Below are 11,782 nucleotides of genomic sequence, written 5' to 3'. Positions count from 1 at the left end.
ATTTTAGTTGCCATCAAAATTAAAGTCGCTAGAGTCCTAAGAAAAAGGAACCTGGTGGGCCGGGCCATGTTTCACAAGCCTAGTCAAGTTCGATCGGCTTAAACAGCTATTATAACCTTCTTCCTTATGATCCCTTGACTTAAGTCCAGGTGGCTTAGTTCTTCAGGCAACTCCACTAGCATAGTTTGTTTAGCCCACCCTTTTGAGGGGCAAGAGTTCTCTCCTTTTTATTCTAGTCTCAGCTTCAACATTTTCAAGGTTTTGTTTGGATGTTCCTATAGAATCAGACTGAAAATTCTGTACGAATCAAACTTGATAGACCACCTAGCTTACATTTTCTAATTAGAGTTTTCTAAATCCAGCCTAGAACCTGGCCTTTGGGCTGCAAGGAGGAAAAAAAAAACTTTCCCATAGGATTTGGATTGGATGATTGTTGGTTGATACATGATAATGCTTAAATAGACAACCTAATTCCCAGATCTCGTAAAATTTTCAGCCCAATTCTATACAAATATCCAACTAAGCCATAAGGGGTCTAACTTTAATATTATTTTGTTGCAGGTCTAAAAAAGCTTCACAACCGAGTTAGTACATGCCTAAAATCATAGCAATTAGCAAGCAAATGCTTTCCTTTATGTGATAGCTAAATTCATGCATAACAAAAGAAAAGGTCAAACAAGATTGCATGTGTTTCGTTTTCTAGAAAAAAAATCCTGAAAAATTAATGTCAAACTTTCTAGCCGTTTGGGCAGGAAAACCAATGAGTTACTGAAACAAATTTTTCATATTTGTCTAGATTTTTCCTCATCCTTGAACAATTTTTTCCTTTTCTTTTTCCTTAGTTTTTCAAATAAGCAAACTTAGCCTAAAGCAACCATCATGTTTGTGAATAATTTATATCTAAAAATATTGTCAACAAAATTGTTTACATTGTAACAACCCATTACCTCATCTAAAATAGATAGCTAGAAGGTATTATTTAGATTTTTTGATCCTATATAAGTATTCAAGATCTATCCAGCAAATAACCGACATGAGACTAAACACAAGCCCGCATGTGTTCTCACATACTCTTTCCATTTAAGCCATGACGTCCTCATCAGGCTAAGGGTTTAAATTTATTCAAATCTAATTACGAATATCATAATCGTCTAGTGGTCAGCCCTAATGGATCTATGCAGCAATGTCCTTTTATCCACATAAATTATGGATCGAGTAATTCACTTTGATACCATTTGTAATAATTTAAGACCTCACTCAAAATGGTATTATATAAATTTTTTAATTCTACTTAAAATCTATCCAATGAATAATCGATATAGAACTAAATGCACGTCCTCACATATATTCACATCTCTTCAGCTCGAGTTAATCACCTTGCTCCACATTAACTTCTATTTTTAAGCGATGATCGACGTCTATCTGCTTCTCTTCGTCTGAATTACCTCAACTTATCTTGCTCCATATCAACTTCTCTTGTATGCATAAATTAATTGTGAAATGACTTGGTCCAATCCGGGGATCCACAATCCAAGGTGTCTCAGTCAGCTGTCTCAAAAATTTACTTTATTCTGAGATCATGACAAACCATGAAGTGCTGGAGCTTAATGACAGCTCCATGGTTGTGTCCTTCGACGGCACTTTTTATGCTGAACTACCTGTCGCTAAGCAAAAACTTGGACTGATCTCCAGTCCTGTACTTCTTTTTTTTTTTGACAAGAAGTGTAGTTGCCCAAGGCTTTCTTTATCCTTCGTTGGAAACATAGGAAGAATTCAGAAATAGCAGCCTGCACATATTCATTAGTTTTGCAAATGGGGTATATGTGCTGCTTGGCTGGTTCGTCATCTTCACTCCCTTACTTTCTCATCCATATATGCAAGAATATGATTACATGTAGATGTAAGCGAAAAATTTGGTAGCATAACAAATAAAAGAAAAATATTATGCAAGTCTTTCTCCATAGGGACATAAAGTCTTACCTCAAGGATTGTTTGATGGAAAGATGAGATTTCAGGAAAAAAAAGGATCATATATTTGTGGTCTTTCAACACTTTTTTGCTTTTATATTAGTGGTGCATGATATTAATGTAGCATGCGAAAAACAAAAAAATATGGAAGATAATTTTCAAACTAGTGATGCTCTAGGGATAGCTGATCCTTGACCATTCGCTTTTTATGGTAGCATAGATGAAATCAATGATCATTGATGTACAAAAAAAAAAATCGTTTCAACTGGTACAATCATATATCGTACACACACAATATATTCGGTACGATTAATTAAGGTGGTGTTAGACATATAATATAAACTAAATCCAAAATAAAGAAAGTGTTAATATATGTTTTAAGTCAAAATAAAGTGCTACAAAGCAACCTAGTTTCAGGCAGTCTCATATTACCCCTCAAAAAAAAAAATCTAAAAGTTATGCGCGCAGTCTCATATTTATCTCTCTCCTTGTGTTCTACCATACATTTGAGCGTTGGTGTAGTACTAACCTGCTATATGAAAAGTGGATGTACTGATACATAACCAAAGAAAGGTGGAGGTTTATTCTTTTGATATCAAGGGTGCAATCTCTAAATGACAAGTGCACTCCCATCTTCAATGTGGGAGACGGGACATCCCTTTTGGCCAAACATCTGAAACTTGCTTGGCCTTCAATCACAGCTAAAGATCAAGCCAACATCTACCCAACCCCTCACCTCATCCAACAACAACAACAACAACACAACTAGCCTCCAGGATTATTTAGATAAACGAGGAAGAATTAAAGAGCATGTAACTGAAGAGAATACTGGTGTCACTACTCACTCCTTGAACCTTTGCCAAGGTTATAATAGGGGAGAGCCCCAAACCACCATGGTGTTGCTCAGCGAGCACAATAAAATTGAGACATCCCCGTGCGTCTCAGGTGACTCGCGGACCCCAGAAAAACAGTAAGGTCATAAAAGAAACCCAGCAACATTATTGCCCAGAGGTATAGAGGTTGATAAAAGAGACAACGTTATCACGTTCAGTCCATAAACCCGAGCAAGTGTGGAAAAAATCTGTGACCACACCCTTTCTTTCACATGGTGATCAGTCTCAAAGTTCCATAGGCTTAAAAGGCTACAACCTTCTTCCTTCTCTCACCATCCACTTCGGTCTCCACTTCGCTCTGGGTTCTCTGGGCCCAGGCGTTGAGGCAAACTCCACTTAGTACTGTTTAACCCGCCCATTCCGGAGAGAAAAGGCAGTCAAAGGGGCGGTACACCCACTGAGCTTTCCCTGCGCTCGTATTCAAAGCGTTTGTGAACATAGCTTTGGACTTTTTGGGAACCCCCCATCTCCGTTAGATCTGCTCCAAAGATTAGATAACTCGAGAGATCCCCTCAGTTGAATCGCTTTTACCTGTGCTTAGATTTGGCAGCGGCCTCCGGTCGCTTTCCTCGTCTCTAACTCCCATGAACTGAACCGACGATCTCTTCTCTCTTATTTATAGACTTCCTACCTCTCTTCTGTTTCTCATATTGTATGTGGGTTTTTCCCTGTTTGGGCAGTAACAGGCCAAGAGAAAAAAATTCTCTAAGCTCTTTTATCTTTGATTTGGTTACTGTAGACTGTGTTGTCTTTGTTTTGCTACCTGGTTCTTTTGGACTGGCATGTGGTATGGGTCTTGTGTGTTTATATTCTCTTCTTTTTTGCTCTCTTTCCTTTCTGTAATCTCTCTCTCTTTTAGCTATACTGCAGGTCGATATCTGGTTTTATAAGAATTATTGGAGGTGTACCACGAAGCTTTAAAACTATAGCCCTTTATAAGAGTATTATAAGAATCGGCCTTGTTGGAATATTTGGTATTCAGAAGGGTTTTAAAATGGAAAGAATCTTTATTTCCTGGCATATCCTATAATAGCTCTTTTTTCTTTGCAATTTTAGAAGTTTATCTATGTAGATGCTCTGGTTCTTTCTTCTTTTTCCCTCTATATATGCAGCTCTGCTTGGCGTGAAATGGGAATTAGGGTTTGGCGGAGAGGGGGCCGAACAGCAGCCACCAACCATTTAGACCATCTGAGATCAAGGTTTCTTTGGAGGTTTATCTCACCTCCAAGAAAATGGCAAGATCCCTCCCTCCCTTGCTCTCCCTCTCCCCCCTCCCCTCTCTCCTCTCTCTCTCTCTCTCTCTCCTCTCTCTCCTCTCTCTCCTCTCTCTTTCTCTGTCCCCCCGCTCACAAAGACTTGTTTAGCTTCAAGTTCATCTACTTTGCTTTGTGATTTTTTTCTTCTGTTTGTGTATGTGGTTGGAAGATTGTTGAAAGATCTCTCGCAAGGGATCATGATCTTCTGTTATCTGTCAAATATATGGACTGTCTAGTTGTTCCACTCTTTCTTCCCTCGGAGAAAAAGGGTCGAGCTCCTTTTACATATTTTTGTTAAGATTCAGGACAATATGTTGACCTACGCTTAAAGAGTTTGATATGTTATTTCTATGTGGTTCCAAGGTGAACACGTCTTCTCTTGAGTTTTTTTATTTCTTTTGAGCAGCACCGAGGATTTGAAACCTAGACCTGCTCCAAGGCTAGCCCTTAGTGGGGAGGTGCCAACCAAATGAGAGAATAGCTGCTGGACTCTTGTATTTTTAATTTGCCATTCAAGGTATAGAAGATGTAGGTTGGCAATCTATCTTATATTTGTCGGAAATTTTGTTGGTTAGGGTTTGAACTTCTTTCTTTGAATAACTACTTGAACAATAGATTGAAGTTAGAATCGTGCTCGAAGATTGATCATTTCTTCTTCTATGTTTTTGGGCTTCAGCCTTTTCAACTTTTTGAGTTATTGTATATCATCTGTTTTTAGAACTGCTATTGTATATGAACTTGCGATCAACAATAAGGCGTTGACATGTTATATTTTTGAGAGATCATGATGACTTTTTCTACAAGGCTCAGGTGCTTTGGATCATGGTCTACCAGCTTTAGCGTAGATGGTTGGCTTTCCTCTCTACTTGGAAGAGGTCTAGGATACAAACCCTGGTGGCGACATCACCCATATTTCTCAGGTGCTCAGGATCATGAAAGGAGTGTTTCCTTTATGACAAAGTCTTAAATGGAATGATCTCTTTTCTCAAAACAAAAAAAAATGGAATAATATCATGTAGTAGTTCTTGGCATGCTATTGTTGCATGGTGTCTGATTCGGATGCTATATATTCTGCAGTGGTGAAATCCTTATCTTTCTCTTAGTTTTCATTTAATTGCGTAAAGAAAGACATTTTGTTACTGATATGTTTACTTTAGTTGAAACTTATTTTGGTAGGTAAATTTACAATCGGCATCAAGAGGAAAAAGTTGATTGATTAGAACTTATGCAAGTAATACTCATAGCTCACATTACATGTTCTCTTTTATACAACTTCTTCCTCTTCTTCTTTTCTTTTCTTTTCTTTTTTTCTTTTTTTTTTTTTGAGAGAGCGAGCATTTTTATTTCTTATTTCTTTCCTCCATTGGAGGAATTGAGAAATGGGTTGGAGAGAGCTTCCTTCAGTCCAGTCACGGATGGTTCTGGGGTTGGAATCAGCTGCCGACTCATTCACTCAAACACTCAGTAGAAATTATAGCACCACTTTACTCGAGCTCACCAACAGAAACGGAAGAACTTTTGTGCTACTATGTGAATGAGTGAATGATGCGGGAGCTATTCCTTCCTTTCCATTCCATGCTTGGACTGAAGGGAGCTCCCTCTTTCTCCTCTTTGAAACCTTCCGTTTTTTCTTTCTTCCATGCAAATCGCGCCTGCTTCTCTTTTTCTCAGTACTCTATTGATTTAGTGTTTTATCATATTCTATTGCCTACTTTGGTGCCTCTTTTCTTCATCCTCTCTTCTGAAGTAACTAGCTTCTGTTGGTGGATGTTTTTTCCAATGTATCTAACATCATGTCATCAGTTGCCCCAGAAGAAAAGACATTTACAAGGAGGAGGGAAAGAAAATGTATTACAAGGAGAGAGAGAGAGAGAGAGAGAGAGAGAGATGTAAAATGAGATCTTACAAGAGGAACTAGGTTCCTGGATTAGGCATCCAAGGACTAAGAAGGTTAACAAGTGGTTGGTGACTCTCTTTTCCTTTGCCACAAGAAGAAACCCAAAGATCTTACTCATTTTTACTGGAGGGTCCAGCTGATTCTTAACTTTATGGATTCTAATTACATGCCTTTTGTTCGAAGTTATGTATAGCATGAATCCAATTCTTTCTACAGGCTCTCTCTGGAATACCCTATTTCTTATTAAAGGAATGATATTATACTCTTCTCTAATCTCAGTCAAGCTCACAGGCAACCTCCCAGGAAGTCAGCAAAGAGTTTAAAAAGAAGTCTTGCTTCCCCACCTGGGTGTGTTTCGCGTCTTTATTTTGTTGTAAGTGACATAGGACTGTGGTAGCTTGGAACTAGAAATTTATTGAAGTATTCTCTACTTTTGTTGCTAGTGACCTTTTTTGCATTTCTTTTATAGTAACATATGTGGGGAACCCTCAATTCCCCCTCTATTTTCGGATTTCAAAATAGAAACTGGCAGCCACTTCTTGTATCTGTCCCACCCTGAAAATTTGTGTTGAAGAGGGTGGGAAGAGAAGCCTTGGATATGGGTGTTTTGAAGAGGGTGGGAAGAGAAGCCTTGGATATGTGTGTTTTGAAGAGGGTGGGAAGAGAAGAAGGGGGTTGGGGCTTTTCCGGGCTAGAAGTCATCAAAACAAGTGCTCTCTTTTTTATTTTAGTCTCACCTTTGTAGGCTTTTTAAAGGTCCAACATTAGTATTTCTTCAACTGCAGGTCTGGAAAAGGTTGAGGAAGGACCGAGTTACTGCTCTAATCTACAGTGAAAGTACCATCACCTCAGGGCTATGACTTTGTTGATCTTGAGCTGATTCCCTTGTTTTTTGGCTGATACCTATGCTGCGTAAAGTTCTTTGAGATTTGATGAAAAATGCTTTTCTTTCACATATCTATACATGGATGCACTCCTGCCGATGCGCCCCTCACTTGCCATTGCTCTCTCTTGAACATTGCCTTGAAAGTTGAGAACACAAAGGGTTGATTTCTTGTGTAAATTATGTGGTGAAAGTACAGATCAACAGGTTATTTTACTTTATGCTGAGAGTACGTGCTGTATAATGTATCAGGTTCCCTTTAAAGCCCGTGTACAAGTATATTTTTTAATTGCAGTATGCTGTTGGGTGTCTGTCTAATTGAAAAGAGATTAGCTTAGTTTCTTGGAGACCATGTTTTGTATTCTACTATTCTGCTTTTTAGATAAGAAATGGGGTCATTTAGGGTAAGGGACTGCCAAGTATGGATGAGGTCTCTATGAAAAGCCTGGTGGAGATAGGGTGCCTATATAAAAGGCATGCCATTTATATATGGAAGCTTCTCTGGAAGAGGAGGGTTTATTAGCCCATGTTTTGCCTTGTACTTTAAGGATTTTCTACGTTTACAGTCCATGGGTTTTTTTCAGCTATATATTATAACCCATTCAGGGGCTCGGCAAGAGTATTTTCAGGTGATATCATCTAAACTAGAATTCTATCAAACTCCCCCACTCATTGTGCACTGTTTTTCGAGCCAGATGTCATGCGAACAATTGTGTCTCAAACTTGGGTTCTTTAATCTCACCTTTTTTCCTATTCATTTAATATGTAGAAGTTCTGCAAATCTCAAACATGACTTACTGTTCAAATGGTTATAACAGTTATTTTCAGGTATCATGGTGCTTGTATATGAATAATAAGTTCTGAGATCTGTAAAAGCTCTACATTTTCATCCTGGTGGTAAGAAACTCGTTTAGAGATAGATTGGATGGCTAAGTGGGACTAGATTAAATTTGATCTAAATGGAACCACATTTCACCTGAATAAATGCAAATAATCACGTCCGGGGTACTAGAACGTCGGGTACTCCATCAACTTATCTTCTGCAGTGATAGCTACTAATAGCTTCTGGATGTTATCGAGTGGTGCGCTAGCTTGCTTTCAACAGCGACATCTCTGAGTTTGGTAGAACCTTTGGCTTGGTTTCCAGTGAGCCTCCTGCCTTCTGCTCCTTAAGTTCTCATAGAACCCATTTACAAATCTCTCTGCTCGAATGTTGAGGTTGGTCATGAAATGAAATCCCTGCAGATTAGTCCACAATTCAACTGCTTGCAACTTGTAATTTTCTCCAGAACTGGGAGAGATATCAAAGTTCGTTGGGCCACACGCAACGCAAAAGAGCACTGCTTGAACCTTCAGGACAACTAATCAGCATATTAAAGTGTTTTGCATTTGGAGAGACGGTGTATTCTGGAGGCAGCTACGAAGATTTGATTCTATGGAACCTCCTTTATTCTCTGCAAAAGTTTTCCTCATGGGAGATACAGGAGATTTCCTTTTTTCCAAATCCACGTATTTAAATTTAAACCATGATCCAGTCGAAGTAAGCTTAAGGAATAAGGTGAGCACAAGTCTCAAAAGAGCAGACATGCGGGCCTTGTTTATCATGCACCCAGCTTAGCACAAGATGTGCGTCTTTACTTATAATTATTTTTCGGAAAGTATGATGGAGATGTCGCTACCAAGATTCAAAATCTCGATCTTGCCTAAGTGGAAGGGGATTCTAACAAGCTAAGCTAAGATTGGCTGGTAAAGTTATAATAATATATAAATTCTTCCAACTTCGAACAAGCTGAACTAAGACTAGTTGGCAAGATTTTATTAATATATAAATATTTCTTAACTATAAGCTAAAAAGAATAGTTGAAAGATTTTGTTAAGAGTATTACTACCAACATGAAGTTGAACTTAACTCCCAACCATCAGTCGGGTGCGATCTTCTCTTCATCATATTACTTGCTATTTCATCTACTTTTTCTCATTGATTGTCACTTATTCTCCTTTTGCATTCGCATTGTGCATTTATACTTCACTTACAGATTCAATAAATTGGGCGGCTCAGCCTCCCCTTCCCTCAAAAAAAAAAAAAAAAATTTCCTGTCATAGCAATGCTCTGTTCACAAAGCTGATGTGGTAGTTGAGGATTGACATTGTATGTTGAGGGTTGGTGTTGTCGCTCAGGCTCCATCTAGCGAACTGAGTCGTTATCTGATGGGTGTTTTCTTAAACTTCAGTAAAACCTCATGTCCTTATTTCTCTCTTCCCAGCTTTCTACATTCTACATTGATTAATAAAAGAATGCATCCTCCGTTATTCCTCAAAACAAAAAAAAAAGGTAATGTATAATACGATTTTATAACTAGAAGCTTAAGAAAAGAAACCAACAAAGCAACAAAGAAACTTCACCAAATACCAGTCCCCATGGCGTCTCTTCTACATGGAATGAAGTATAGACAAAGAATTCTCTTACAGCAATCAATAAAAGGAGAGCTAAGCCATCATGAGGCTGATGCGTAAGCATAGATATATGTGTTGGTAGAACTGAGTTTAATGCCTGTGCAAGAACAGACACTGTATGAGCAGGTGCTGCCGTGGGTTTTCAAAAGTTTTCGATATATGTGCCACTTGAAGCCGGAAGTTTCCTGAAATTAAGTGTATGGTTTTAGGGAATGAGTTGAAAAAGACATGTCACTTATCCATTGCGAAGCATTTGATTGGTTGGGCAAAGCAGGTGGGAGGGCTTTCATTAATGGACCGGGGAATTCCAACTTGGGTCATATAAGAGGATTTCCAGTCCATGGAGCAGAGGGTTAAGCAGTGGTTCCGAGTGTGTGAGATCTGTCTTTGTATGAAGTCAGGCTGCCCGCCATACGGCTATCAAGGGAGATGGGCCCAAAGAGACAGGATGTGGTGGCCTGTCTCTGTCTTTGAAATAAGGGTGAAGGTGGGAGATATGGCTGGAGATTGATTACCACCAGTCCAATTTCCAAAATATTCTGTCCTGAGATAATGCTGTTGATATTGCTGAAGCATTTCAACTTTTGTGGCTAATTTATTGCTTTGTTCCAGAGGGAAAAAATATAACTAGTACTAGTTTTATTATTTCTAAAATAATAAATTATAGTATAATTATTAAATATAACAAAATACATAATATTTTATTATTTTGTGAATAGAAAATTTAACATTGGGAAATACCACTATCTATTAACTACTAGTTTTATTGTAACATGCGGCCTCTCCCTATCATTCAATCAAGCATGAACATGTGGCAGCAGTTGTGTGAGCCTCGCACCACCATGATGCTCATCTTCCCATTCTGGTAGCCTAGTAGTAATTAGGGATGACAATCATATTTGCTCAAACCAGGTATGGGTCGGGTCAGATACAGAATAGGTCAAAAATCTGTTAATGCAAACGTAACCTTTTTATTAAGTGGTCAAAATCTAAGCCTGGATTTGCTTACCTTATTAAACAGGTAACCAAATACAATCTATAATGACTTGAATCAAGTTAAATGAGTCAAATGGGTTAAGCAATGCAACCTCTATCAAAAATTATATTTATTATATTTAAAAAGAATAAAAACAAAAGAAGGAGCATAAGTTTTTGTAAGAGCATGATCTGGATGTTTTTTTTTCACTTCTTCTCTTTCATTGTTTAGCGGGAAGATATCTCTAGAGCTTGTCGGAGATCCTTTATCCACCCTATATCTTCATCCAATTTGAGCTTGATATCTTTACCTTTGGACAGAGAAATCCATGTTTTTGTGCCCTTGCCAATTTATTTATTGTAGTTTTGTTTTAATATACAAGTAGATTTAAGACTTGAATTTTTCTTGAAAAAGTTTTTGAGGGATTTTAGTTATGCGTTATATAAAAGTAATGGCAGTTGTTTTGTAATTAGGAGTAAAGTATATAAGATTAGGTTAGCAAAACAACATGCTGCTAAGCTGGCTGGAAATAAATGAAGGGTGAACTATGCATCGCTCCAAATTAAACCCCTAAGTCTCTTCAACAAAGATGAAATGGTTCTCAAGCCTCACATACAATCACCAAACTCAACTTGGTATCTGAGATTTTTGTGTTTAAAAGATATTTAGTTTTTAGTCAATATATTAGACTTATCACAGTATATTAGCACACCTATTCTAGTACGAAGGATCCCGATTTGCAACTCACAATGGTAGGGCAGCCACTAAATTTCTGGAAAAGCAAACTTTTTGCAAGAAAAAAATATGCAATTCTTTATAATTTTTTGAAATGAAGATAAATAGATAATAGTACGCGAGGGAGGTCTCTATTGTATAAATCTAGAATTTATAAAAAATCGAAAAAAGGTAAGTTATAGAGTGGCTATTTTATTTTTTTAATTTTATTTAGAGAGAGAACGAGTGGGAGGTCTATTCGTACTATAATTATTAAGATTCCCACATCAGGAGATACATCACCCAAATTTAAATCTAGAATCTTTAATTTCTAAAAGAGGGGCATGATGACTCCCAAAATCATTAGAGCGGCTATTATTATCTTCCACGACAATCCAAATTAAGTTCATCGGGCCTAGCTTGGCAGGGATTGGAGTGTGATTTTATGTAGTACAAATAAGCAAAATAGACTTTTCAATTTATCTAAGTAATGTTATCTCTCTCCATATATAAATCTGATTTGATCAATACTTGGTAAGAACAGGAAAACAAACTAAACAGAAGAAATTAAGTAAGTTACAAGATAATACAAAGAAATCGAAACTGATGAAGGCTGAAAATATTGAAAATAGGCCGAAGCAAAGATTCCACATTCCTCTCAAAATGACGACGGAAGATGGAAAAAAGGTTCCACCCCCATTTCTGGTCTTTCAGAGTAATGTCGAGTATGCACTGCCACAT

General features: G+C 37.7%; 1 long non-coding RNA gene across 1 annotated transcript; it reads left to right on the top strand.

Annotated features, from left to right (window-relative positions):
- Positions 1-5,046: 5,046 nt before the first annotated feature.
- On the top strand, positions 5,047-7,462 carry LOC103716695. The gene is made up of 2 exons (XR_605570.4): positions 5,047-6,387; positions 6,800-7,462. It is a non-coding gene; the product is annotated as an uncharacterized LOC103716695 (long non-coding RNA).
- Positions 7,463-11,782: the final 4,320 nt, after the last annotated feature.

The sequence above is a fragment of the Phoenix dactylifera genome, chromosome 3 (assembly GCF_009389715.1).
Source record: "Phoenix dactylifera cultivar Barhee BC4 chromosome 3, palm_55x_up_171113_PBpolish2nd_filt_p, whole genome shotgun sequence".
NCBI lineage: Eukaryota > Viridiplantae > Streptophyta > Magnoliopsida > Arecales > Arecaceae > Phoenix > Phoenix dactylifera.
The sequence above is the reverse complement of the archived record's forward strand: the minus strand, read 5'-3'. Positions and strand labels throughout refer to the sequence as shown.